Below are 27,492 nucleotides of genomic sequence, written 5' to 3'. Positions count from 1 at the left end.
GTGAACAAGACCTTCCAAGACAAAACCAGATTTAAACAATACTTATCCACAAACCCAGCACTACAGAAAGCACTAGAAGGAAAATTCCAACTTAGAGAAGTCAGATACACACTTGAAAACACAGGCAATAGATAACACCACAGCAGTAAACCCCAAAGAAGAGAAGTACACACACACACACTACCATGAAAAAATAAAAATAATAACAGGAACGAACAATCACTGGTCATTAATATCCCTTAATATCAATGGACTTAATTCATCTGTAAAAAGAAACAGACTAACAGAATTGATATGAAAACAGGACCCATCTTTCTGCTGCATACAAGAAACACACCTCAAATTCAAAGACAGACACCTCCTAAGAATAAAAGGCTGGGAAAAGACTTTCCAATCAAATGGTCTTAAGAAGCAAGCTGGTGTAGCCATCCTAATATCCAGCAAAATAAACTTGAAACTAAAATCAATCAAAAGAGATGATGAAGGACATTACATATTCATTGCAGGAAAGATCCACCAAGATGAAGTCTCAATTCTGAACATTTATGCCCCAAACACAAGGGCACCCACATATGTAAAAGAAACATTACTAAAGCTTAAATCACATATAAAACCCCACACATTAATAGTGGGAGACATCAACATCCCTCTATCACCTCTGGACAGATCGGCCAAATTGAAACTTAACAGAGAAATAATGGACTTAAATGAAATTGTGACTCAAATGGACTTAATCGATATCTACAGAACATTCCACCTGGAAAAAAAAAAGAATATACCTTCTTCTCAGCACCCCATGGAACCTTCTCTAAAATCGAACATATACTTGGCCACAAAGCAAATCTCAACAGATACAAAACAATTGGAATAACCTCCTGTGTTCTATCAGACCACCATGGTTTAAAGTTAGATGTCAACAACAACAACAAAAAAAAAAAAAACTACAGAAAACCTACAATCTCATGGAAACTGAATAATGCTCAACTGAATCACCAATGGGTTAAGGAAGAAAGAAAGAAAGAAATTAAAGACTTCCTAGAGATCAATGAAAATTAATACACCACATACCCAAACTTATGAGACACTGTGAAAGCAGTGCTAAGAGGAAAATTCATAGCACTAAATGCCCACATAAAGAAGCTGGAGAAATCTCACACTAGTGACTTGACAGCACAGCTGAAAGCTCTTGAACAGGAAGAAGCAAAGAGTCCCAGGAGGAACAGATGCCAGGAAATTATCAAATTGAGAGCTGAAATCAATAAAATAGAAATAAAGAGAACAATACAAAGGATTAATGAAACAAAGAGTTGGTTCTTTGAGAAAATCAACAAGATAGAAAAGCCCTTATCCAAACTAACCAAAAGACAGAGAGAGAGCATCCAAATTAACAAAATCAGAAATAAAAAGGGGGACATAACAACAGACAATGAGGAAATCCAGAGACTCATCAGGTCATACTTCAAAAACCTCTACTCCACAAAACTGGAAAATCTAAAAGAAATGGATAATTTTCTGGATAGGTACCACATACCTAAGTTAAATCAAGACCCGATACACCATTTAAATAGTCCTATAATCCCTAAGGAAACAGAATCAGTCACTAAAAGTCTCCCAACCAAAAAAAAAAAAAAAAAAAAAAAAAAAAAAGCCCTGGACCTGATGTTTTCACTGCAGAATTCTACCAGATCTTCAAAGAAGACTTAATACCAATACTCTTTAAATTGTTCCGCACAATAGAAGCAGAAGGTATATTACCAAACTCCTTCTATGAGGCTACAATTACCCTGATCCCTAAACCAAACAAAGATGCAACAAAGAAAGAGAACTGCAGACTGATCTCCCTCATGAACATTGATACAAAAATACTCAATAAAATTCTGGTAAACAGACACCAAGAACACATCAAAATAATTATCCACCATGATCAAGGAGGATTCATCCCAGGGATGCAAGTGTGGTTCAATATTCGAAAGTCCGTCAATGTAATACACCATATAAACAAACTAAAAGAAAAAAACCACATGATCATCTCACTAGATGCAGAAAAGGCATTTGACAAAATCCAACACCCCTTCACGATAAAGGTCTTGGAGCGGTCAGGAATACAGGGAACATACCTATACATAATAAAGGCAATCTACAACAAGCCAACAGCCAACATCAAATTAAATGGAGAGAAACTCAAAGCAAAACCACTAAAATCAGGAACAAGGCAAGGCTATCCCCTTTCCCCATACTTATTCAATATAGTACTTGAAGTTCTAGCCAGAGCAATAGCACAACATAAGGAGATTAAGGGGATACAAATTGGAAAGTAAGAAGTCAAGCTTTCCCTATTTGCAGATGACATGACAGTATACATGAGTGACCCACAAAATTCAACCAAGGAACTGATACATCTTAGAAACACCTTCAGCAACATAGCAGGATACAAGATCAACTCAAAAAAAATCAGTATCCCTCCTATATACAATAGACAAACAGGCTGAGAAGGAAATCAGAGATACATCACCCTTTACAATAGCCACAAATAATATAAAATACCTTGGGGTTACTCTAACTAAGCATGTGAAGGACCTATATGAGAATAACTTTAAGTCCCTGAAAAAAGAAATTGAAGAAGATGTCAGAAAATGGAAATATCTCCCATGCTTATGGATAGGCAGGATTAATATAGTAAAAATGGCAATCTTACCAAAAGCAAAAGCAATCTACAGATTCAATGCAATCCCTATCAAATTACCAACACAATTCTTCACAGATCTGGAAAGAATCATACTCAACTTCATATGGAAAAACAAAAAACCCAGGATAGCCAAAGGATCCTGTACAATAAAACAACCTCTGGAGGCATCACGATCCCCAACCTCAACCTCTACTATTCAGCTACAGTAATAAAAACAGCTTGGTACTGGCATAAAAACTGACATGTGGACCAATGGAATCGAATTGAAGACCCTGACATTAACCCGCACACCTATGATCATATAATTTTTGACAAAGAAGCCAAAAATGTACAATGGAAAAGAGAAAGCATCTTCAACAAATGGTGCTGGCATAACTGGATGTCAATATGTAGAAGGCTGTAAATAGATCCATATCTGTCATCGTGCACAAAACTTAAGTCCAAGTTGATCATAGACCTCAACATAAATCCAGTTACTGTGAACCTGATAGAAGAGAAAGTAGGAAGTACTCTTGAATGCATTGGCACCAGAGAGCACCTTCTAAATATAACACCAGTAGCATAGACACTGAGAGAAACAATCAATCAATGGGACCTGTTGAAACTGAGAAGCTTTTGTAGAGCAAAGGACACCGTCAACAAGACGAAGTGACAGCCTACAGAATGGGAAAAGGTCTTCACCAACCCCACATCTGACAGAGGGCTGATATCCAGAATATATAAAGAACTCAAGAAATTAGACATCAAAATGCCCAACAGTCCAATTAAGAAATGGGCTATAGAACTAAACAGAGAATTCTCCACAGAGGAAGTTCAAATGGCTGAAAGACATTTAAGGAAATGTTCAACATCCCTAATTATCCGGGAAATGCATATCAAAATGACTCTGAGATACCACCTTACACCCTTCAGAGTGGCTAAGAAAAAAAACACACAAGACAGCTTATGCTGGAGATGATGTGGAGCAGGGGGAACTTTCTTCCACTGCTGGTGGGAATGCAAGCTTGTACAGTCACTTTGGAAATCAATATGGTGCTTCCTTAGAAAACTGGGAATCCATCTCCCCCAAGACCCAGCTGTAGCACTCTTGGGCATATACCCAATGATTGCTCAATCATACCACAAGGGCATTTGCTCAGCTATGTTCATATCAGCATTGTTTGTAATAGCCAGAACCTGGAAACAACCTAGATGCCCTTCAACTGAAGAATGGGTAAAGAAAATATGGTACATATACACAATGGAGTACTACTCAGCAGAGAAAAACAATGACATCATGAGGTTTGCAGGCAAATGGATGGATCTAGAAAAAATCATCCTGAGTAAGGTAACTCAGACTCAGAAGGACAAACATGGTATGTACTCACTCATAGGAGCATACTAGATGTAAAACAATGATGACTAGACTGCTACAGAACTCCAGGGAGGCTACCTAGAAAATGGGACCCTAGGAAAGACACGGGGATCACCCAATGACCGAGAAATGAATGAGATCTACATGAACAACCTGGACGACAGTGAGAACAATGAAGAGCAAGATTCAAGGGAAAGAAAGCTTAGGGGAGCAGGAGATCCCAGCTGGATCAAGAACAGAAAGGGAGAAAGAGGAATAACAGACCATGATAAATGATGACCACATGAGAACAGGAATAGGCAGAGTGCTGGAGAGGTCCCCAGAAATCCACAATGATACATCCTCTGTAGATTGATGGCAATGGTTGAGAGAAAGCCTGATCTGACCTAGTCTAGTGATCAGATGGCCAAACATCCTAACTGTTGTGCTGGAACTCTCATCCAATAACTGATGGAAGTGGATGCAGAGATCCTCAGCCAGGCCCCAGGTGGATCTCCAAGAGTCCAACTGGCGAGAAAGAGGAGGGATTGTATGAGCAAGAAATGTTGAGACCAAGATTGGAGAGGCACAGGGACAAATAGCCAAACTAATGGAAGCACATGAATTATGAACCAAAGGCTGTGGAGGATCAGCTGGATCAGGTCCTCTGGATAAGTGAGACAATTGAATAGCTTGAACTGTTTGGGAGGCACCCAGTCTGTGGGACCAGGACCTGTCCTTAGTTTCATGAGCTGGCTGTTTGGAACCTTGGGCTTACACAGTGATACATGCTCAGCCTGGAAGGAGGTGACAGGACCTGCCTGTACTGAATCCACCAGGTTTAAATGAATCCTAGGGGTGTCTTGGCCCTGGAGGAGATGGGAATGGAGGGGAGAGGCTGGGGGAAGGTGGGGAAGGGGGGTAAAATTTAAAAAAAAATATTGTACAAAAATACTAAAATAAAAATGATTTAAATGTAAAAGCTAAAAAAAAAAAGAAATACGAGAATGAGAGCAGAAATAAAAAATAAGTAGAACTAAGTGTCATAAATTGTGGCACAGGTATTTGAGTTCACAAGGATCCATAGAAAGAAGACTCAGAGGCACCTTAAGAATGAATTTAAACCGGGTTTTGGTGTCACACACCTTTAATCCCAGCACTCAAGAGGCAGAGGCAGGTGGATCTCTGTGAGTTCGAGGCCAGGCTGGTCTACAGAGTGAGATCCAGGAAAGGCACAAAGCTACACAGAGAAACCCTGTCTCAAAAAAACAAAAATAAAAAAAAATAAAAAATGAAAAATAAATAAATAAAGAATGAATCTAGCCTTTCATGGCTGCAGGGGGTCCCAGTCTCTAAGGATTGAAGCACTTTCCCTTTGCCCCGGGCATTTTTTTTATTTTTCTCAATATTTATACTTTAGCAACTTGATTTCCTTACGCTCAAAACTACCTGAAAGGAGCTCCCAAAGATACAATGCCAAGTGCAAATTCCTCGATTTATCAGGAATCACAGTTTGCCCAGTTTCCTGAACTAAGTTTTGCATAGGTCTTTGTATCCTTGAGAGACTCAGAGACAAAATTCACACAGGGCAACAAGAAAAACAAAAGGTATTGTTTAAACAAAAGATGGATTAGAGTTAGGTACTAGTCTCTGGAACCAGGCTAGGATAGCACAGCAGGAATGCAGCCACAGATCCCCCTTTCTATCTATGAAAATTAATTATCTTGACAGTTATGCACCCTCACAACAAATATAGCCTTGTTTCTATCTGTCTTACAATCTTACACAAGTACACCAAAACACATTTTAAAGCCAATAAAGTTTCTATTGCTAGAACAAGAGCAACACCTGCTAGGATAAGGAATCTATTAAAGTGATTCATAGAATTAAATGAGGTATTTGCTAGACTTCCCATAATATCCATTCCTGTCATATTAGGAATAACTTTTTTGCAAAGAGTTTCTTCAATTTCTTTCTGTAAATCATAAACCATCTTGCTCATGGCAGATTTTTATCAACTTCAATAGAATCCACAATTCTGTGGAAACATAAGCATAACCCCAGCCCCATCATAACACCTCCCCTTTTTGCAAAGCAGAAGTCATAGCATACTTATAGTATATAGGTTGATATAAATCAGCAGTTTTTACCATGGTCCAATGCCTTTCTGCTGCTGTTGTCTCTGTATCATTAACATTTAGAAAATTTAAGGTTAAATAGGCATTATGCAGTCTTATCTCTGGGGGGTCCTCATATCCCACTTAATGTTATGCCCAGATTGACAGGATCCCCCAAAAGAACACCAGAGAGACCGAATTCCATATGTTAAAGCAAAGAGCCTTTATTTTCAAGCTCGGAGCTTGGGCTCCCTGTCCAATGAAGCAGTGAGAGCAGAGAGCCCAGAAGCCATTCATGGTGGGGATTTTATTATAGCAGAGGTTGGGGTGAGGGGATTTCCAGGGTCCAGGACCATGATTGGCTGATATTTGTCTAAGGATATAGAGAATGTTTGGAATGTCAGGTATTTTCTCTTAGATGCAGGCCCCTCTGGGTGGGGTCAGCTTATGGCTTTTCCTGGGTCCAGGTGTTGCTTGCCAGAAGCTGTGTCTGGGCCTCTAAGCCTGTCATGGCAGCTATGTGGTCAAGCTATTTGCCCCCCTCCCCAAATTTCCCTTCACAAGTACCAATGACAGGACTCAATTGTGAGTCCTATCTGTCAAGGGGTTCAACGGTATTGGGACCTAAGAACCATTAGCTAACTTATTTTTCTAGGGCAACAACATCTTTATCTATTGCCATTCTTAAGGTCTTGTAGTTCTGATCTTTGAGTACAACCAGATTATGATCTTATATAATGTCTCTTTGATTCTGCACAAAGAAGGTCAAATGTCTTATCTTATTGCAAAACCATTTTAGTTAATAAATTTATCAGGTTGGGGATTTAGCTCAGTGGTAGAGCGCTTGCCTAGCAAGCACAAGGCCCTGGGATTGGTCCTCAGCTCAAAAAAAATATCAATTGACAACTCTGTACCTATTTTCTTGGTATGTCAATGGGCATTATAGTTGGCCATCTTGCCTCTATACCAGGGAGTTTATTTTTGACCCAGAATTTCAGCCTATTATGTACAGGGAACATAAAATGATCTACTCTCTTCTGGAACTGCTTCTAGCTGACATTGGGGTGCCATTGTCAGGGCCCCAAAATGGCTGAAAGGATAGTCAAAAGCTGAGCAATGAGACATTTGTCAGAAGTGTGTGGTTATCTGACCCAGCTGTGGAGACAGGGAACAACTACATTGGCTGGGCTGGTCCACATCAGCTTTTAGCAAGTCCAAAGCTCATAGTTGTCTGGAGCAGTGTAGTCAGCAACTGAAGCTTACAGTGTTGTGCCCAGATTGTGACCCCCAGAGAAACCACCAAAGAAGAGCATGCCAGAATGCAAAAGCAAGGTTTAGTTTGGGATATCCAAAAGCAATACAAGCTTAGGCAGGGACTTCGTCCAACAGATCCAGTGCAGTGGAGGCTGGAGGAAGTAGCCACATCTCTGCAAGCTCAGTTTTTAAAGGTAAAAAACACAATGTTACATCATTTAGGGGTGCTAGGATGGGAACAATTCTGATTGGCTCGCTTCTAGGGGCTTTCTAGAAATCATGGCTTAATCTTACTTCTAAGGGAATGGTTACCCGCCACCATTTCTCATTGGCTGCCCTCAGGTGGGGACATTTCTATGGTCAGTTACCCTGGAAACCTGGGTTGGAAAATTCTTTGGTCAAACAGTTGCCTAGGGAACCAGGGAGAAGACATTCCATAGTCCGGCAATCATTACCTTGTGACTACCTTGTGACTCTGTACTTTTACACTTCCTGGCTTCTGGAATCTGGGCTGACTGGTTTCAGTAACTCATGACCTATTCCAGTAACTCATGGCCTGTTCCAGTAACTCATGGCCTGTACCCAAAAGGAGAAATCTTAGGTCTTAGTTTTAGGATGAAAGCATTTTGGTCTTATTTCTAAGATGGCTCATTTTGGTCTCACAGGAGGTGTCTGCCAGCCAAGTCAAAATCTGTTGTGACAAACATAAACTGGAACAGAAGTTGAAATTTATGAACTTATTTGGAGGTGTTAGGCCCACATTTTTAGTAACTGGGAATAGCAGGAGTACTAAAACCAGGAAAGAGAAAAAAAAATACAATCCTTAGAAATAGAAAAGTGCCGCTGGGTGGTGGTGGTGGTGGTAGTGGTGGTGGTGGTGGTGGTGGTGGTGCATGCCTTTAATCCCAGCACTCGGGAGGAAGAGGCAGGTGGATCACTGTGAGTTCAAGGCCAGCCTGGGCTGCCAAGTGAGTTCCAGGAAAGTCACAAAGCTACACAGGGAAACCCTGTCTCAAAAAAACCAAATAAATAAATAAATAAATCTAAAATGTTGAGCTTGTGACTGAACAGTAAGTAGTCATTGCTCTACCAGCTTATCAGAACTCTATTAAATGTTAAGCTCTGAACTGTTATATCATAGAAGGGAAAAGCAATCTGAAAGTTTTTTCATAATCTAAATCACTTATTTATACCTTTACAACTTGCATTTATGTCTTAAATCATTTTCTGAGATCTTCAAAGCTTATAAACTTTCATATTGTCAGACCTTTATATATCTTAAAACATTTTCTTAAAAATGAGCTAACAAGCTGTAAGCTATAGCCTTACAGAAGGATCTGGTTGTCTGATGCTGTCAAGCTGACAAAGTTATAGCTAGCCTAGCCATCAGTACTATCAGAGATCAGAGAAGGGTAAACTATATCTGAGTGCAAACCAAGCAGCTTCCAATTCTATAAATGACAGGGGCCTGTCCATACCCATGTCTCCATAGTGTTGGAGGCACCAATCAGAACAGCATCAATCTTCATTGGCCATCAGGCACATAAAGCAGAATTTTTTCTGTGGAAGAGAGACCCAGGGAAGACTCTTCTTACTTTGTCTAGGCAAAAGAGTGCAATCAATTACAGTGTCCTGCTGCTTGTCCACAGTCTGGGCTGGGTCTTGGCCTGGTGGCAGACATTGCATTGGGGCATCTTGCCCGGTGGTCAGTATTACCATGATCCAGGCAGAGATGTTGTGGCACCTCATATGTAATCTTCTTTGGAGACCTTGGGTTGCTGCTAAGATCTGGGAGTCTGTCTGCTATAATAAACTTTTAGATCAACATTTTAAACGCCATATTATTATTTCTGAAGTATGAGAGCTATTCAGAGATATATCTGAATAGACAAACTTTCTTTGTAGTTAGTTGTTTTAAGCTCAACCCTGAAAACATAAGCAAGGAACTGAGTAAAGCTTATCCCTGTAATTAATTACATTATTACTTAGTATGACTACAATTAAAGAACTTGATTATTTATGACTGACTATTTACGTATGTTCTCTAACAGTCTACAATAAGTAGCCTTAAAAACAATGATTTTCAAATTGAAGCTCTTCTAATATCAAATATAGATTCAGTAAAGAAACCAAAACAAAAAGCAATATAAAACATTTATATGACTCAGTTTATCCAAATAACTTAAGCTCAAAATATGGAGAAAAAAAAGAGGTTAGGCATACAGTCTTAGTCCCGAATAGACCTTGAGTAAGGAGAAATATTCTACAAGTCACTGGTTCTCAATTTTCCCAATGCTATTTCATAACTGCAGTTTTGCCACTGTTATAAATCTCAATGTAAACATCTGGCATACAGGTGGTCCCAGGCCACCCCGGTAAAAAGGTTTTTCCAACCCCCAGAAGGTCAGTACTCATCGAGTCAGAAGCTGTTCCAAGTCATTTGCCTAGGTCATTGTCTTGCTGCATCACCAGAAATGAACATCCCAATTCCTGGTGACTATCACCTCAGTGGCCCTTAAATTACAAAGTTTAGCTGCCAGAGCAAGGTATATTCTTGTGTATAAAATCATTGAGGTGCAGCTTTAATATTTATCAAATATCTTATTTATTAAACACATGTAGTCATCTATTTGAATTCTCTAGAAGCTTGCTGTTAAACACTTGGCAAAGACATAAGAGCTTAAGTGTAAATCTCTAAGTTAGCTTTTTGTTAACCTGAATAAATCCTTATAACCTTAGTAAAAGATGGCTGCCAGCCACATAAGCTGCCTACACCTACCTATGAAGTCACCAGCCAAGATGGAGGAAAGACATGTGGTTGCTGCTTAAAGCATGTTTTTCTAAACAATAATTACTTGTACACATATGCACAGTTGAATCCAACTTGTATACACATACATACAGTTAAAGCTAGCATAGATTTATATAGAGAGAAGTTCAAGTCACATACATATCTACATACACACACACACACATATATATCTCCATTTTTAACATAAACAGTTTGCAGTAAAGAATCATCAGCTAGGGTTGGGGATTTAGCTCAGTGGTACAGTGCTTGCCTAGCAAGTGCAAGGCCCTGGGTTCGATCCTCAGCTTTAAAAAAAAAAAAAGAATAATCAGCTAACTTTAAAATGAAAACCAACCAGAATTAACTTTCAACTTCAGTATTTGAAGGTACAAGAAACCACAACAAACATAGTTCACATGCATCCCCTTTGACCTTCTACACCTTCCCTCCTTTCCTTTGATTCCCCAGACTTTTACTTCAGACAAATTCCACTTTTCCTTTCCTTCTCTTTATTATTTTAGTTTCCTGCTTTCTCTCTTATTTTTAAAACACAGAAACTCTTACCAAAGTCTTTCTTGTGATTTCTCTCAGTGGTCTAAAATACATTGTAAAGCCACAGAAATACATGCATATACCATAACAAGAATCTCTAAATTTGTGTCCACATTGTTACTGGCATGCAGAATCTATTGAATATGAATGGTCAAGGCAGCTCTGGCTAAAGCATGATAACTTAGCCACTGTAGCATAGCAACCATAGGCAGTGACATTTCGTTCTGCCCTTGGAGCCAAACTGTAGTCAGGTTTAGAAGGCAGTCTCAGGGTGGGTCATGGAAGCCCCACCCATCAGCAAGACAGAAGAAGGTAATGGCACGCAGCATGAGTACAAAAGATCAGATTGCTTTCACCCCCAGACTCTCAAGTGCATGAGAGCAGCAGCTGGAAGGGACTCTGTGTCTGGCCAGGCCCTTCTGGAGTTATGACCACAGAGGGGCAGTTCTCTTCAGCCCCAAGTCCCACAGTGCACCTTGGTCCATGCTAAGTGAGTCCCCACCACCAGCAGCTCCTGCCTTCTCCGCAACACTGCAAAATCTCCACCTTGTGGCTCCTCATGCGGAGGTCGGCCTCGAACCCGCTGTGTTTGGGTAAGTGGTGTCCACAGCCTACCCCAGAAGCTGGCCACACTGAGTCCCAACATCTGCTGCCCATACTGTGCTTCACCACAACCATGAGTTACCCTGCCTGCTGCCTGCACTCTGGCCAGAGAACAAGGAGGCAATGGGGCAGGAGCATTCTTGGTGTGCCCCAGGCCAAACAAAGGGATCCTCCATCCCTTCCGCTGGCCATCTAGGCCCAAAGGCTATCCATCAAGGGTCACAATTTACATGTACAAGCCCAGGCATAAAACATGCATACCTGTGGCCATTTTCTCACACATTCATAGAGGCAGGACATTCCAACAGAAAAGCAAAACATTTTCCCAGGGAAACAGTGTCAGCTGATCACGAAGAAATGTGGGGTTTTCTACCCCAACTGCCGGAATCTGAAATGCCCTTCAGCCTGTTGTGATCACAGTCCTTGGGTGTGTGCACCCTTTAACTGTTCCTTATCACAATCCCCGATTTAGGCATGCCACAGAAATGAAACTGAATACAGGCTAGCAGGACAGACAGACACTTACTGGCTGGCTTCAGGCTCTATGGGCAGTGGTTCCAGTGGGCTTGGGGGATCCCTGATGGACCCCAAATGTTATGCCCAGACCCCTAAAAGACCACCATGGAGACCAAACCCCACATATAAAAGCAAAGAACCTTTATTTTCAAGCTCGGAGCTTGGGCTCTGTGTGATGCAGCAATGAAAGCAGAGAGCCCAGACACCAGGCAGGGTGGAGTTTTTATCAAAGCAGAGGTTGTGTGGTGAGGGGATTTCCAGGATTCAGGACCCTGCTGTGGGATAATACTTTTTGTACACTAGGTTAATAAAATGCTGATTGGCCAGTAGCCAGGCAGGAAGTATAGGTGGGATAAGCAGATAAGGAGAATTCTGGGAAGAGGAAGGCTAAGTCAGGAGATGCCAGCCTGCTGTCCACGGAGCAGCATGTAATTGCACACAGGTAAAGCCACAGAACATGTAGCAACATATAGATTAACGGAAATGGGCCGAGTTTAAGTGTAAGAGCTAGTCAATCATAAGCCTGAGATAATGGTTGAGCAGTTTTAATTAATATAAGTCTATGTGTTTGCTTGGGTCTGAGCAGCTGTGGACTGGGCAGGACAAAGAAAACTTCAGCTACAGGACCCTGATTGGCTGACATTTGTCTAGGGTATAGGGAGTGTTTGGAATGTCAGGTATTTCCACTTAGATGCAGGCCCCAGTGGGTAGGATCAGCTTATAGCTTTTCCTGGGTCCAGGTATTGCCTGCCAGAGCTGTGTCTGAGCCTCTAAGCCTATCATGGCAGCTGTGTGGTCAAGCTGTTTTGCCCCCTCCCACATGTTTAACAAGAATCTCTTTTAGGGTGTGGTTAGATCTCTCTATAATTGCTTGTCCTGTAGGATTGTATGGTATCCCAGTAACATGTTTTAAGTTACAATGTGCAAAACAGCAAGGCGGTGATGGTGTATGCCTTTACACCTGGCAGAGCCAGGTGGATCTCTGTGAGCTCGAGGCCAGCCTGGACTACAGAGTGAGTTCCAGGAAAAGGCGCAGAGCTACACAGAGAAACCCTGTCTCGGAAAAAAAAAAAAATGTGCAAAACATTGTTTTATTTTACTGGAAACATAAGCTGGGACATATTGGACATTATCTTAATTTATGCTGGGATGCCCATTACAGCCATTTTTTCTAATAAATGTATAATTATAGAATCTGCCTTTTCAGAACTAAAGGGAGACGCCCATTGGAACTCAGAATAAGTATCAATGATATAATGAACATATTTTAATTTTCCAAAATCTACTAAATGAAATACATCCATTTGCCAAATTTTATTCTCTTGAGTACCTTTAGGATTCTAGCAGGTAAAGCAACTTGGTTATAAAAACAACAAGCAGGACAGTTTTTTATAATTTCCTTAGCTTGTTGCCAACTAATAGAAATTTTTTTCTTTAAGCTCCTACTATTAATGTGGTGTTTCTTATGAAATTCTGAGACTTCTAACACAGAACCTATCAACAATTGATCAATTTCTGCATTTCCTTCTGCTAATGGCCCAGACAATCCAGTGTGGAATTGAATATGGGTAATATAAAGTGGGCAATCTCTTTCTTGGATTGTCTGTTGTAGTTGTACAAATAATAAAGTTAGTTCTGAATTATCAGGAATAAATTCAGCAGTCTCTATGTTCAACACAACCCTTTCAACATATTGAGAATCAGTATTCATGGTGAGAGGCTCCTTAAAGTCTAATAAAACCATCAGAATGGCTTACAGCTCAGATTTTTGAACTGAGTCATATGGACTTTGAACAATCTTACTGATGGCTTATTACCAGCCATTCCTCATTTATTTGCATCAGTAAAAATGTAGGAGCCCCCAAAGCAGGTGCCCATTTTATTATGCAGGAAAAATCCATTCAGTTCTTTTTGTAAACTGAATTTGCTTACTTTGTGGATATTTGTTGTTCATTTCTCCCAAGAAATTACTACAAGCCCTTTGCCAATCATTAATCTCTCACAATTACCTAATTTCAGTATTGGTATAGGATACCACAATTTCAGCTGGATTCATACCTGACAATTGTCAAAGTCTTAATCTTCCCTTTATGATTAGTTTAGAAACTTTTTCTATATAGGTTTTTAATTTTTTACTCAGTTTGTAAGCCAAGAAAATCCACGCCATAATCCTCTCTTGGCATAATGAGTCCAGTAGGGGAATGATTTTAAAGTAAAATTACTGAACTACACCTTTTTGTAAGGTCTAATCTATCCACATAGGTGTTTTGTAATTTTTGTTCTACCAGGGCTAATTCTTTTCAGCCTCAGCTGTTAACTGTCTTGGACTGATTAAATCTGAGTCACCTTGCAAGATTTGAAACAAATTAGTTAATTCTTGAGTAGATAATCCAATTGTAGGCCATAACCAGTTAATATCATGCAATAATTTTTAAAAATCATTAGGAATATGCAGGCAATCTCCCCTAATATATACCTTCTGAGGCTGAATTCTCAGTTTTCTTAATTTATAGGCTAAAAAGCTAAGATAATCTCCTCTTTGTAATTTTTTAGGAGAAATTTGTAATCCCCAACAGGGTGAATTTTTCTGTACTACATTAAACATTTTTTCTAAAGAACCTGTATCAAAAGCAACAAATAAAATATCATCCATAGATAAATAATAGACTAAGGCAATTATTTACAATTCATTTCCAGTGGTTGATTTACAAAATATTGACACAAAGTTGGGATACTGGCAGTGGTCCCTACTCTAAATTTGGATAGCCAATTCCTGTCCTATCTTGCCTTTGTACAACCTACATAGCCTGTGACCTATCCTTTTAATTCTTCCCAATGCTCTTGCAATTAAACATCAATTTAAACATCCCAATTTAGACAGTTCAATTTAAACATCAATTTATGATCTGTTTCTGAAATTATAGGAATATTAATTTGAGCTCCTCATTGTTGTAACAAATCTGTTCCCCATAAATTTGACTATATCAGCCATATAAGGCTTTAATATCCCTTCCTGTCTTCCAGCCCTATACATTTAATCTACTCTACACTCTTGTTTTACTTGAGATAAGGTTACAATGCCTACAAATTGATTGGAGACTTGTAGTAGAGGCCAGTTGGGATCCCAGGATTCTTGTGAGATACATCAATATCAGAATCCAATAATCCTTCAGTCTCAATCCCATTAAGTTTTATGTTTAATTTAAGGTCATTCATCATTGATAAATGTTTGTCAAAACATTTTTTTCCTGTACTTACAAAGCCTCCAGTTCTACATATAGGCACCACTTTGCCTTTAAGATATAGAAGTAATAATAATTGAGCAATTCTATCATCAGCTTCTATCTGCATAGCCTTTTTTCATAAGCCATTAAAGACATACAAAATAGGGGCTGGAGAGATGGTTCAGTAGTTAAGAGGTTCCAGAGGTCCTGAGTTCAATTCCCAGCATCCACATGGCAGCTAACAACTGTCTGTAACTCTAAGATCTGACACCCTCACACAGACATACATGCAGGCAAAAAACCAATGTATATAAAAGAATAATAAATAAATTTTTAAAAAAGACATACAAAAGAATTAAAGGCAATCTCTAGAGGATTTTAAGAGGGACCTTTAGGCAATACTTTGGAGTATTTTTATAAAATCTTAAAAAGAAGATTCTTTTTTTATAGATCCCAAGTATTATGTTAATTCAACTGACAAATTATTAACAATGTGGATCAAACAATTTATCTGTATTTTATTTAGTGGAAAATTATTTTTTAACCTCTTCAATGAGATTATTTTCTATGGGTTTTTATCCTAGCAACTACATTATTTAATAAGCTAACACCCCAGTCTGTTTCAGGTGTTACATTTCTATAGAATTTAAACAAGAATTTCTAGAAAGCAGCTTAAAGAATAGTGCCAAATTCTCAGTAACGAGCAACAGAAAAGAATATACCTAATATATAGTTTAAAATTATAAATCCTGTTTCTTTAGTTTATCTATCATGAAAATCAAACATCCATCCAAACATTTATTAGACAATCAAAAGAGGATAATATCCTTTATATAAGGAATGATTAATATCTCTGGAAATTCAGACAGCATAAACTTAGCATTCCATGTCCTGACTGCAACTGTTCTTCACTAGAATTGGGGCCCATTTAAACTTCCTCTTTCTCCCATGAAAGGACTACTGATAATGAGTTATTCCCACCATTAGGGGAAAACAAAAAACATTTCCCATGAAGGGATCTTTAATATTGAGTTATTCCTGCTCTGAGGGAAAAATAAAAAACTTTAAACCAAAGTTAAGCAAACAGACAACAAAAGTCTGAGCTCCCAGCTTGCTATTCAGCCAGAAGCAGTGAGCCTGTTGTACCCATTTCATGAAGCCCCCAGAGACCACCAAGGAGCCCTTTTCCGATGCAAGCACATAAAGGTCCTTTTTATTCAGGTTCAACCTCGGCCACCACACAGCAGATGGAAGGAAATGTGGCAGTGGCCATGAGTGCAGGTATAGAGGGTTTTTATAGGAAAAAAACACAAGCCGGGAATTGGCAATTTGGGATTGGGTAGAAGGGCAAGGTGATTTTTTGAAACTATTGGTCTACTTTTGGCGGGGAACCACAATCTGCACAATTGCTGAAGGATTATCTGGACTGCTCAGCAAGATTATCTAGATATCTCCAAGGGCCATAAACCACAGACAGGATCCTGTTAAGCTTTCCTTTCCTGTATAAACAGCAGACAAGATGTCTGCAGGAGTATTTGAATCCTGTTAAGCTTTCCTTTAAACAGCAGACATGATGTCTGCAGGAGGATGATGCTCTGTATCTATTCGAGTTATCATGGCATATTTCTGAGCCTGTAAAGTTAAGTCTAGGCCTTCACAAGCTCACCTGTTGATTCTTTGTAATTCAAATGCTGCCACTCTGTGCTGAGAGGCAGGAGCTCAGAGTTTTGGCTCTCCTGAAATTTTGATACAGGAAAGAGCCTTTTTTTTTCTTCCTCTATTTTTGCTGGTGTGGAACCAAAATAAAACCAAAATGCTTTCACCCTAAAACTAAGGCCTAAGATTTCTCCTTTTAGGTACAGGACATGAGTTACTGGAAATAGGCCAAGAGTTACTGAAATCACTCTGTCCAGATTCCAGAAACCAGAAAATTTAAAGTAGAGTCACAAGGCAGTCATGAGACAATGACTGCCTGACTATGGAATGTCCTCTTCTTGGTTCCCTAGGTAACTGACCACATAATGTCCCAACCCTAGTCTACATAGTGACTGTGTAATCACCAGATGTCCCTGTTGGTTAAGCTCATGGCCATGCCAACGGAAGAGAACACTGGATGTTGCAGTGGCGGAAGAATCATGAGCCATGGTTACCTTTTTAGAGCTTTATTAGAAGAGAGGAGAGAAAGAGACAGAGAGAGAGAGAGAGAGAGAGAGAGAGAGAGAGAGAGAGGAGAGAGATCACACAGAAGACAGAGGGAATATGGGGAGAGAGGGAGCACAGAAAGGGCACGCCCGCTTTTTAGGCTGGGACTCCATCGCAGGCTGGTGACATAATAAGGACATAATCCTTATATCCTAGAATTTCACTTATTAAAAAAAAAAGCAGGTAGATTGGAATGGGGGCATCGATTCTCTCAAAAGCTGTTTGGACAAGCCGGCAGTGGCGGCACATGCCTTTTTTAAATTTTTTGTATTATTATGTGTTTTAATTTTATACATCAGCCATGGGTTCCCCTGTCCTCCCCCCTCCCACTCCCACCCCCACTTCCCCCAGCCCCTCCCCTCCATTCCCATGTCCTCCAGGACCAAGACACCCCTGGGGATTCATTTAAACCTGGTGGATTCAGTACAGGCAGGTCCTGTCCCCTCCTTCCAGGCTGAGCATGTGTCCCTGTATAAGCCCAAGGTTCCAAACAGTCAGCTCATGCACTAAGGACAGGCCCTGGTCCCACAGACTGGGTGCCTCCCAAACAGGTCAAGCTATTCAATTGTCTCACTTATCCAGAGGGCCTGATCCAGCTAGGGGCTCCACAGACTTTCCTGTGTCTTTCCTAGGGTCCCGTTTTCTAGGTAGCCTCCCTGGAGTTGTGTAGCACTCTAGTCATCTTTGTTTTATATCTAGTATCCTCCTATGAGTGAGTACATACCATGTTTGTCCTTCTGAGTCTGGGTTACCTCACTCAGGATGATTTTTTCTCCATTGTGTATATGTACCATATTTTCTTTACCCATTCTTCAGTTGAAGGGCATCTAGGTTGTTTCCAAGTTCTGGCTATTACAAACAATTCTGATATGAACATAGCTGAGCAAATGCCCTTGTGGTATGATTGTGCATTCCTTGCTTATATGCCCAAGAGTGCTACAGCTGGGTCTTGGGGGAGATGGATTCCCAGTTTTCTAAGGAAGCACCATATTGATTTCCAAAGTGACTGTACAAGCTTGCATTCCCACCAGCAGTGGAAGAAAGTTCCCCCTGCTCCACATCATCTCCAGCATAAGCTGACTTCTGTGTTTTTGATCTTAGCCACTCTGACAGGTGTAAGGTATCTCAGAGTCATTTTGATATGCATTTCCTGGATAATTGGGGATGTTGAACATTTCCTTAAATGTCTTTCAGCCATTTGAACTTCCTCTGTGGAGAATTCTCTGTTTAGTTCTATAGCCCATTTCTTAATTGGACTGTTGGGCATTTTGTTGTCTAATTTCTTGAGTTCTTTATATATTCTGGATATCAGCCCTCTGTCAGATGTGGGGTTGGTGAAGACCTTTTCCCATTCTGTAGGCTGTCACTTTGTCTTGTTGACTGTGTCCCTTGCTCTACAAAAGCTTCTCAGTTTCAACAGGTCCCATTGATTGATTGTTTCTCTCAGTGTCTATGCTACTGGTGTTATATTTAGAAAGTGATCTCCAGTGCCAATGCATTCAAGAGTACTTCCTACTTTCTCTTCTACCAGGTTCAGAGTAACTGGATTTATGTTGAGGTCTTTGATCCACTTGGACTTAAGTTTTGTGCATGGTGACAGATATGGATCTATTTGCAGCCTTCTACACATTGACATCCAGTTATGCCAGCACCATTTGTTGAAGATGCTTTCTCTTTTCCATTGTACATTTTTGGCTTCTTTGTCAAAAATTATATGTCCATAGGTGTGCAGGTTAATGTCAGGGTCTTCAATTCGATTCCATTGGTCCACATGTCAGTTTTTATGCCAGTACCAAGCTGTTTTTATTACTGTAGCTCTATAGTAGAGCTTCAGGTCGGGGATTGTGATGCCTCCAGAAGTTGTTTTATTGCACAGGATTCTTTTGGCTATCCTGGGTTTTTTGTTTTTCCATATGAAGTTGAGTATGATTCTTTCCAGATCTGTGAAGAATTGTGTTGGTAATTTGATGGGGATTGCATTGAATCTGTAGATTGCTTTTGGTAAGATCACCATTTTTACTATGTTAATCCTACCTATCCATGAGCATGGGAGATCTTTCCATTTTCTGACATCTTCTTCAATTTCTTTTTTCAGGGACTTAAAGTTATTCTCATATAGGTCCTTCACATGCTGAGTTAGAGTAACCCCAAGATATTTTATATCATTTGTGGCTATTGTAAAGGGTGATGTATCTCTGATTTCCTTCTCAGCCTGTTTGTTTAATGTATATAGGAGGGATACTGATTTTTTTGAGTTGATCTTGTATCCTGCTATGTTGCTGAAGGTGTTTCTAAGATGTATCAGTTCCTTGGTTGAATTTTTGGGGTCACTCATGTATACTATCATGTCATCTGCAAATAGGGAGAGCTTGACTTCTTCCTTTCCAATTTGTATCCCCTTAATCTCCTTATGTTGTCTTATTGCTCTGGCTAGAACTTCAAGTACTATATTGAATAAGTATGGGGAGAGGGGACAGCCTTGCCTTGTTCCTGAGTTTAGTAGTATTGCTTTGAGTTTCTCTCCATTTAATTTGATGTTGGCTGTTGGCTTGCTGTAGATTGTCTTTATTATGTTTAGGTATGTTCCCTGTATTCCTGACCGCTCCAAGACCTTTATCGTGAAGGGGTGTTGGATTTTGTCAAATGCCTTTTCTCCATCTAGTGAGATGATCATGTGGTTTTTTTCTTTGAATTTGTTTATATGGTGTATTACATTGATGGACTTTCGTATATTGAACCACCCTTGCATCCCTGGGATGAAGCCTACTTGAACATGGTGGATAATTGTTTTGATGTGTTCTTGGAGTCTGTTTGCCAAATTTTATTGAGTATTTTTGCATCAATGTTCATGAGGGAGATCGGTCTCTAGTTCTCTTTCTTTGTTGCATCTTTGTTTGGTTTAGGAATCAGGGTAACTGTAGCCTCATAGAAGGAGTTTGGTAATATACTTTCTGCTTCCATTGTGTGGAACAATTTAAAAAGTATTGGTATTAAGACTTCTTTGAAGATCTGGTAGAATTCTGCAGTGAAACCATTTGATCCAGGGCTTTTTTTGGTTGGGAGACTTTTAATGACTGATTCTATTTCCTTAGGGGTTATTGGACTATTTAAATGGTTTATCTGGTCTTGATTTAACTTAGTATGTGGTACCTATCCAGAAAATTATCCATTTCTTTTAGATTTTCCAGTTTTGTGGAGTATAGGTTTTTGAAGTATGACCTGATGAGTCTCTGGATTTCCTCATTGTCTGTTGTTATGTCCCCCTTTTCATTTCTGATTTTGTTAATTTGGATGCTCTTTCTCTGTCTTTTCAGTAGTTTGGATAAGGGCTTGTCTATCATGTTGTTCTTCTCAAAGAACCAACTCTTTGTTTCCTTAATCTTTTGTATTGTTGTATTTATTTCTATTTTATTGATTTCAGCTCTCAGTTTGATAATTTCCTGGCATCTGTTCCTCCTGGGAGACTTTGCTTCTTCTTATTCAAGGGCTTTCAGATGTTCTGTCAAGTCACTAGCATGAGATTTCTCCAGTTTCTTTATGTGGGCATTCAGTGCTATGAATTTGCTTCTGAGCACTGCTTTCATAGTATCCCATAAGTTTGGGTATGTGGTGTATTCATTTTCATTGATCTCTCGGAAGTCTTTAATTTCTGTCTTTCTTTCTTCCTTAACCCATTGGTGATTCAGTTGAGCATTATTCAGTTTCCATGAGATTGTAGGTTTTCTGTAGTTTTTTCTGTTGTTGAAATCTAACTTTAAATCATGGTGGTCTGACAGAACAAAGGAGGTTATTCCAATTGTTTTGTATCTGTTGAGATTTGCCTTGTTGCCAAGTATGTGTTTGATTTTAGAGAAGGTTCCATGGGGTGCTGAGAAGAAGGCGGATCTTTGTGAGTTCAAGGCCAGCCTGGTGGACACAGCCAGTTCCAGGAAAGGCGCAAAGCTACACAGAGAAACTCTGTCTCAAAAAACCAAAAAGAGAGAGAGAGAGAGAGAGAGAGAGAGAGAGAGAGAGAGAGGAAAGAAAGAAAGAAAGAAAGAAAGAAAGAAAGAAAGAAAGAAAGAAAGAAAGAAAGCTGTTGGACTGTTGGTTGGCTCTTGGGGGAATGGGGAAGGGGAGTCTTCTGAGGTAGACAGACATTGTGGGATTCTGTCTGCCATCCATTGCTCTGGAGACATGTATCCCTCTTTGCTGTGGCTGGGAACCTTCTGTCTGACAAGATGCTGGTGATACAGAAAAAAAAGCTTAGAGAGAAAAGAATCATTATTATTTTATGTCGGCACTTATCTGAGATAGATCCAGCCTGTCTAGATGGATCTCTGAAACATGTTAAGCTTTATCAGAGACAGATTATTTTAAAGCACCTGTTTCCTTTACTAGTTTGGCATCCAGGAGACAGGTGATCAATTGTTAAAAGCATCTCACAGTAATTTATGTTTACATTAAAGTCTTTTTTGTAGCGCCCAGATGCTTTTGGGTCTGGGGGTGTAAATACCTTTTAGCTATTCCAATTTTTTACTTGATGATCTCTGCACTCTGGTTCTATGGTGGTCCTGTACCATTAGTTGAACAGTGAGTTAGAACAGGCAACTGGGAAGAGAAAAGTTTGTGGTGCATGAGAACTTATTTTTTGGAATTAGGGACAAGGCAAAGATCAGGGCCCTGTCTCTGTTCATGCGATAAACACAGGCAGTAGATCTGGAGTGAGACAATGAAATGAAAGCTCTTCTCTTAGTTGGAAATCTTTTTTATTAAGGAACTCTGAAAGTGCAATTAAATCTGGTGAGGTGGGTAAGGCTGTCCTCTGTACCCGACAATAGAGAAAGGAGAAGTGACATCCCAAAACTCCCAGGAACAAGTCAGTGGTTTGGGTATCCAGAAGGGAAGAAATGGATCACTTCCCTGCTGCGTTCTGGGTTCCCTGCCATGTCTGTAGCCAACCCTAGATCTGCTGGAGGTCTTAGCTTGATGTACCCTTGCATCTTGGTGCCTAGGGGCAGTCAGCTGACTGGTTTTTGTTGTTGTTGTTTGTTTTTTGTTTGTTTGTTTGTTTTTTAAGGCAGTACTTTTAACAAGGCTGTTGATCGCTTGGTAGGGTATTTGCTAGCCTGTGGCCTTTTTCCTCACTTAAAACAGGGACCCAATAGCTTTCAGGAATCAGCGAGTGCCAGCACTTGGCAATTTTGTTTTCAGGCTTTTGTCTCTTCCCTGGCACACCTTAAATGCCACAGATGACTCTTTTGCTGTAGCAGTAACTGTGTGCAGGTCTGTCTGTCAAAGAGAAAAGCATCAATCTGGGAGAGTCCGCTCCCCAGCATCAGAGCAGTCCCTTAAGAGAAAGTGTTGTCTTCCAGCTGGGACTAAGTCTTTCAAAGATTTTTTCAAGAGGAAACCAAAACTGTGCTGCAGAGATGGCTCAGGTTGTTGAAATAAGCATCGAGAAGGACAGTGACTCGTGTACCATCCTGGGAAGCAGGCTTGCCTGAAGAGACTCCTACTCTCAAACATTCCTGCTCCAAAAAGACCCAGAGTACATTGGATACTGAGAAAAAGTTTGGTAGAACTCGAAGCAGTCTTGAGAGGCTAGAGCTGCACTATGGAGTCAGCTCCATGCAAGACATAGACAGTGTTTCCAACCAGGTGGTCAGGAGCCGCTCTCCAAGGCAGAGGATCCAAGACACTGTGGGTTTGTGTTTTCCCATGACAACTTGCAGCATGCAGTCAAGCCTCTCTTTTCCAATAAAAGAGAAATTCATCGTTCTGAATTAATGCTGGAGAAATGCCCTTTTCCTGCTGGCTCAAAAGTGGCATTTGATTAAACAGCTCCTGTGAGACCACATTCAATATTTTTTTTTTGATACATTGGATCCCTCACTAGTGTCTTCAGAAGATGAAGAAGATAGGCTCTGAGAGAGAAGACGGCTCAGTACAGAGGAAGGGGTGGACCCCCCTCCCAATGCACAAATACACACCTTTGAAGCCACCGCACAGGTTAATCCCTTGTGTAAACTAGGACCAAAGTTAGCCCCGGGGATGAAGGAAATAAGTGGAGATGGTGCTGCAGTTCCGCAGTGCCACAAGTGAATTAATTGTGTCTCAGAAGAGAATTCAACCACCCTGTGTCTGCAGACTAGGAGGCAGAAGCAGCACCAGGTGTCCGGGGAAAGCCACTGGCTCATTAGCAGATTGGAAAGTTCATAGGCGGATTGCACAGCCTTGTGCCGGATTTGCTTCAGATCACAGGGAATCTCTGTTACTGGGGTGTGATAGACTGAATGGAAGCAGAAGTCCTTCCAGAAGGAAAACCTGAAGGCATGTTTTTCCTCAGGGACTCTGCACGGGAGGTCTCCCTCTTCTCAGGGAGCTTCTACCACCTCAACAGAGCCCTGCACGCCCAAATCAAACAGTGGAACCACAACTTCCGCTTCGATGCCCATGATCCTTGTGTATTTCACTCCTCCACTGTCACAGGACTTCTGGAACATTACAAAGACCCCAGATCTTGCACGTTTTTTGAACCATTGCTTACAATATTACTGATTAGGACTTTTCCTTCTATCCTGCAGTGTATCTGCCCTGCAGTGATCTGCAGTTGTACTATGCATGATGGGATTGGTGGGCTCCCTCGGCCATCAGTGTCACCGGATTTTTTAAAAGAGTATCACTATAAACAGCTAGTTAGAGCAAAAACCAGTCAAGGCAAAGTAATCCCTGTCCCCAAAGTGCATTACCTATGTCTGTTCTCAAGTGCATCAGACGTACACCTATATGAAGCACAGAGTCGGCTGCTGGGACTTTTCACCCAGAATGTGAACCTAGTCACAAGCCTCTAATCAGTGGGATCTTCTGCTACACAGACAAAGGTGCGTAGAAACAACAGATGGGTTGCAGGTGTCCAGGGCTGGGAAAATACAGCTAGTTAGCGAGCAGTTTAGTTTTAAATGGTTGTGACACCTGAGTGAGGCAACTCTGGAGCATTTGGTATGAAGAATTCTATTTCTTACTGAAGAACAAATTTTTTTTGAGCTGAGAATTGAACCCAACCCCTAAAGAACAAATTATTAATATTGGATGGGTGTTTCAACAGTGTGACTAATGTTTGAAAATATTTTTTCAAAGAATTTTGCAATAACCTTCCAAAAGTAGTGGTGTGTGTACTTAACTATAAATCAAGCTTTGAAAGTCCAAAACAAGTAAGTAAAGAAAAGACTGCCTTCCTTTGAGAGTAAAAAAAAAAATGCATTTTTTTCTGGCCAGAGGGCATTGTGCAGTGTTGATGTGGTTTATGGTCAGTCTCCTTTTCTCCTCAGAGATAGACTCTCAAGGAAACCAATGTCTCTAAGATAGTTCTTCAAACTTCAGACTTAAAGGTTAGTAGTAGAGTCTTGTTTCAAAGCCCTCAGTATTCATTTGTGATAAGTGCTGTGACTTCAGACAGTCATGCAGTTGGAATTTCTAGTGGGGTTTTTCCTAAGTTGACATGTGCAGTCCACAAATTGTTTCATCAGATCTTTTCCTGTGTCCTTGAGTTTGTGAACCTGGAGGGAAATGAGACTAGACCATGCCCAGAAACATCAGATAATAGTGACTACACTGGTTGCTAAGGTTGAGTTATATTAAACTATAAATAATCATTTGAGCAGCAGTATTTATCTCTTTGTTGTAACCTCATAGCTGAATTACTTAAGTACAGTTTGTATCATTTTAGTGCATTAATTCTTCATAGAAAACCTAAATTGCAGATTTAAAGGTACTGTACAACCATGTCTGTAAATAACATTACTTGGCACCTTTTTGTCACTTAGAATAGTGGGTAATACAACTTGAGTGACCGCTTCGGGAAGTTCCGTCACAGTCTAGGGTTGCATCCTCAGTGTCGGACTGAGTTCTCGGCTCTGTCCTAGACATTTGCACTGCTGTAGCCAAGTCCATTCTCGTTGTCTGTCACTGTGCTCTGTGCCTGGTGGTGAGCGCTCCTGGGTCCACGCCAGCTGCTGCAAGGGTTATTTGATGTCCCTCTGGTGATTGTCAGGCAACTGAAGAAGTGCTGTACTTGTATGGAGCACTAACCCTTTGACTGCTGATGTCTGTTTCTGTTTGCTGTGCCTTGTTCTAGATGCTTTTTTTGGTCTAAGAAAGTATGTTTGGTGTTCGCCTTGTTAAAAAAAAAAATCATGAAAGATACAGTAAAGTATAGTTGGACTTTCTTTTCAGCTTGCAGCCCCCAAATAATGACACAGAGACTTACTAATTGTGAAAGGATGGCCTTCAACTTAGGCTTGTGCCCAACTAGCTCTTATAACTTAAATTAACCTGTTTCTATTAATTCATATTCTGCCACATGGCTCTTTTCCTCCATAATGACTTGTTCCATGGCTCACTGGCTTTTCCCAGGCACCTAGATTCATTTCCAGTTCCTCTCTCTCCTTGGAAGTCCCACCTATTCCCTCCTGCTTAGCTATTGGCCATTCAACTCTTTATTAACCAATTGGAAAATGCCTTTCACACAAGTGTGATCAAATATCCCACAACAACAAAATGTTCTAAAAAATTTTCATATTTTGTTTACCTTCAAAATAAACCTTATAATTATCCAGAAGGTAACAACTTGGTCATGCTCAAATACAGCTTAGAAATCCCCAAAGGCCAAGGGTGTGGTCATGAATGTTTTTAATCCCAGCATTCTAGAGGTGACTATAGTAGATATTAGCTGTAAAGTATAGGATAACCATGCTGCAACACATATACCTATAGAGGGTAGGTAACAAGGAGGGCCCAAGAGAGAATGCATAGATCTTCCAGGGAAAGGGAAATAGAAGAGGTCTCATGGGTAGACTGGGAGCAGGTACCGATGGGAACATGGGGGGTCAGGTTGGGGACTGAGTGGAGGAGGAGAGTACAGAAAGAGATGATTGGAAAGTAGGGGCATTTCATGGTCAGGTTGAAACCTAGTACAAGGGAAACTCCCAGGTATCTGCAAGGATGACCCCAGCTAAGACACCTAGCAGTGGTGGATACATAGCCTGAACTGGCCATCTGTGACTGGGAGGGACTTTTAATGGATGGATTGTGACACCTGCCTAACCACACAACCTTTGACCTACAGTCTGTCCTGTCTATGGGAAGTGCAGGCGGAGGGGTAAAGGTGGCCCAGAGATTGTGGAAGTGGGCAGCTAATGACTGGCCCAGCCTTAGACTCATACCACAAGAGTGATTCCACTTCCGACACTGCCTAGAGTGCCAGGACCTGTCACAGCCTGCTGACAGCCAGCTGGGTAGCTGGGTAGAGGTGTGTAGATTGAAGAGACAAAGAAGACAGAAAAGAGTCAAGAGGTCTGCTGATCAATGCCCGACAGCCTTGAGTTTATTTCACAGCCAGCTTATATCCAGTCTTGAAGGACAGAGGTAGAACAATGTACAGCACAGGCATTCAACCACTATCTATCCTGCCTTGCGTCAAGGAGCAGGCAGTTTCATTTTCTATCTCGATGTACCTCTGGCTGGCATCAGCAGCCTGTGTCTAGCTAGATAGTGTGTTCCTTCATGTGGGCTAATTAGGACTTTCTCACAGCCCTTCAAGGAGACTCTTTGGGCTAATCAGGACTTTCTCACAGCCCTGGAGCAAGCAAGCTTGAACTCTATTGACTCAGAATAGACTTCAGATTCAAACTGGGAAACTGAGTCAGTTGTGGGCTCCCACAAGGACCCAGAGGCTGGATAGCCCAAAGACTTAGGATAGAACCAAACATGATTGGGAAGAGAAAAAGAAAAAGAAAGTCAACATAAAGATGCCTAATATTACTCTGATAAAGTCATAGATTGGTAACTCCCCTAATTGTGATCAGAGAATTTTCATCCAGCAACTGATAGAAACAGATGCAGAGAACCACAGACAAACATTGGGCCGAGTTCTGAGAATCCTGCTGAAGAGAGGGAGGAAGGATTGTATGAGCCAGGGAGGTCAAATATATCACAAGGGAACCCACAGAAACAACTAACCTGGGCTCATAGGAACTCACAGCCAGGGAGCCTGCATGGGACCAACCTAGGCCCTCTACATATGTGTGACAGTTATGTAGTATGGTCTAATTGTGGGACTCCTAGCAGTGGGAGCAGGGGCTGTCCCTCTTGCTTTGGCTGTCTCCCTCATACTGGGTTGCCTTGTCCAGCATTAAAACAAGGGGAGGAACATAGTCCTACCTTAACTTGATATG

The 27,492-nt window shown here is 40.7% G+C and overlaps 1 pseudogene; it reads left to right on the top strand.

The window, feature by feature from the left end:
* The window catches only part of LOC118576617, a 33,669-nt pseudogene extending 6,410 nt beyond the window's left edge, over positions 1-27,259 (top strand).
* The last annotated feature ends 233 nt before the right edge of the window (positions 27,260-27,492 follow it).

The sequence above is a fragment of the Onychomys torridus genome, unplaced genomic scaffold (assembly GCF_903995425.1).
Source record: "Onychomys torridus unplaced genomic scaffold, mOncTor1.1, whole genome shotgun sequence".
Taxonomy (NCBI): domain Eukaryota; kingdom Metazoa; phylum Chordata; class Mammalia; order Rodentia; family Cricetidae; genus Onychomys; species Onychomys torridus.
The sequence above is the reverse complement of the archived record's forward strand: the minus strand, read 5'-3'. Positions and strand labels throughout refer to the sequence as shown.